Genomic DNA, 2,715 nt, shown 5'->3' on the forward strand with positions numbered 1-2,715 from the left:
TTTGAGTTCAAGATCTTAAGTTATGACCGTTTTTAGTGAAGACTGCATGAGCAGAATTTTTGGACAAAATTATTACGGAAATTACAAGTTTTGGCCTTTTTATTCGAGTTTAAATCACATTTGGTTTAATTTTTAGGCTTAATTTTTATTATATATGAGCTCAATATTGTATTTATTAAGTTTTATTATTTAATTATTTATTTATTCATAATTTTGGATAATTTTAACAATTTTAAGTTATTTAGGAGTTTTATGTCAATAAGAAAATTTAGTTTAAAACTACTTCTTCTTTAGTATATTTAAGAGTTTTATTTTGATTTACTTAGCTAGCCTATATAAAGGTCTCTTCATTGTACACAATCAATTCATTCATTATTAAACAATTTTCTCTATTGAGTTAATAATTTTTTTTTAAGTTTTTCTCTTCAAGAATTTCTCTTGAGTTTTTTTTTAGAATAGTTTCAACAATCTTTTCAGATTATGGGGATCATCTTCAAGCTTTTTCTTGCCAAATTTTCTTTCTTAGAGGAAAAATTAGAGTCATTTGAAAAGGGTTGTGGATTCATCTAGTTTCTAAGGCTCCTTAGGACTTCTACATATCACTTTCCATCTTTTTCCATCCATCTTCTTTATTTTCTTTGTTCTATCCTATTCTTGTTTAATTGTTCTAATCTTTGCTTTATTTAATTTTTATTTTTATATTAATTATTTATCTTAATTTCTTTCTTTTTTTTTTTAATTTGACTTGGATTTGTTTGCGTTTCTGGTTGTGTCAAAATCCAATTTTCTTTCCAATCGTCTAGAGCCCTGAGTCAAATTCGTGACTTGGATAAAGTTACGGTCCTATTCTACATACTCATCCATATCAAAAATGCAATATTTTTTGTTAATGAATTAAGGGAAAAGGCCCTCATTAGTTAATATTAGACTTCTATCCTAAGTGGTTCTTATAGAGTCACCCAATAGAATCTAACTTATTCCATGAGGTGGAAGCTTAAGTAATAGAGGCTTGGATCTTTATCAATCACATAACTAACTATGAATTCAACATCTATGTTCTCCTTCTAATAATCATGTTGCATATTTTTACTCCATCCCGTACTTCTTAGCTCATAATACTTCAAACTAAAGCTTAGTTGTAACCCTTTGTGCATTCATCGTTAACTAAGCAAAGCACAGCCTAAGTGTCATCCTAAATAATTACTTTGTGATATCCCTTTCTCCAAACAACCATCTGGCTATTAGGAATTGCCCAAGTTTTTATTTGTGCTACAATGAAGACACTCAAGCTTCAAGTAAACCCACTTAGCCATTAACAAATCTAATATCTCAATCCCTGGCCAACAACAACTCTTCCTAAGCTTGATTTAAAAGCTTTATCTATATTGATTTTTATCCAATCTTCAAATGGAGGGTGCCAACCAATTTACTTTACCATTCTATTAGTTCTTGGTCCTCTCTTAGCCACCCTAAAATAAGATTATAAGCCCAAGTACATCATTGTGAGATAAACTTCATTAAGCAAAACTTACCACAACTTAAAGCTAAACCATGTCCCAAGCAATCTTTTCTAGCTCCTTGTAAATACTCACTGACATAAAGGCTGATTGCATGAAATAGTTTGGAATGAATAAAAAAAAAAGACTTAGACAATGTAGCTCTCTCCAATTGACATTATTTTTACATTCCATTAAGTCCATTACTCACCTTATCAACAAGAAAATTATAAGTGTCATTCGTTGCCTTCTCTTTTAAGGAGAGGAACACCCAAAGTACTTGAAAAGATTTATTACTTTCTAGAAACCCAATCTCTCACTAATTAACTTAGACACAACCTTCTCAATATTAAGAAAGAAATAAACTTGGGTTTTCAAGGCATTTATCTTGTGCCTAGAAAAATGGATAAAAAACTTATAGAACATCAACAACATCAACATGCACCAACTCACACTAAATCAGATCATTACCAAATAATAGATAAGAAATTGACAATCCACTCCTAGATAACCTGATTAGAGTCTATATTTTATCTGTTAGAATCTAGTGCCATTGCTGTAGTTATTTTCTTATATATATATATGCATGTTAAATTTTGAATAGATTGGTTTAATAAAATTTCATTAGTCACATTAATATTGTTTATATTGGTCCTCAATGGTTTTTGAAACTATTGGCTCATTGATTCCCTCACAATTAACTAATATTAAGTTGTATTATGTGGTAATTAGTGAACCACCATTGTAACAACTCGATTTTCACTGGTGACAGAATAGTGGTTTCGGGACCACAATTTTTTGTTGTGTCAACTTGTAAATATTATTTTAGAATATTTATAATCATTAGATTTGTATTAAAATTTGGTTAAGAAATTTTAATATTTAGATAGTTAATTAAAGAAAAGGACTAAATTGTAAAATGTGTAAAATTTAGAAATTATAGCATTTTCGTGATTTAAGGGCTTATTTATTAAGTTAGAAAAGCACCAATGTAGTAAATAGTCCTTAGCATTGAAATTGGACTGCATTATGTATTAAAATTATAAAATATTACATGTTCTAATGGCAAAATGATAAATTTTGTTAAATAAAAACAAAATTAAATGAAGAAAAAGACATTTCTTCTTCATCTTTTCAATTCATCTTGCTGAAATACCATAGGAACTCAACTTGGAGGTTCGGAAATTGTTAACTCTTGCATGTAAGTCCATTTTGATTC

Source organism: Gossypium arboreum, chromosome 3, assembly GCF_025698485.1.
Source record: "Gossypium arboreum isolate Shixiya-1 chromosome 3, ASM2569848v2, whole genome shotgun sequence".
NCBI classification, from domain to species: domain Eukaryota; kingdom Viridiplantae; phylum Streptophyta; class Magnoliopsida; order Malvales; family Malvaceae; genus Gossypium; species Gossypium arboreum.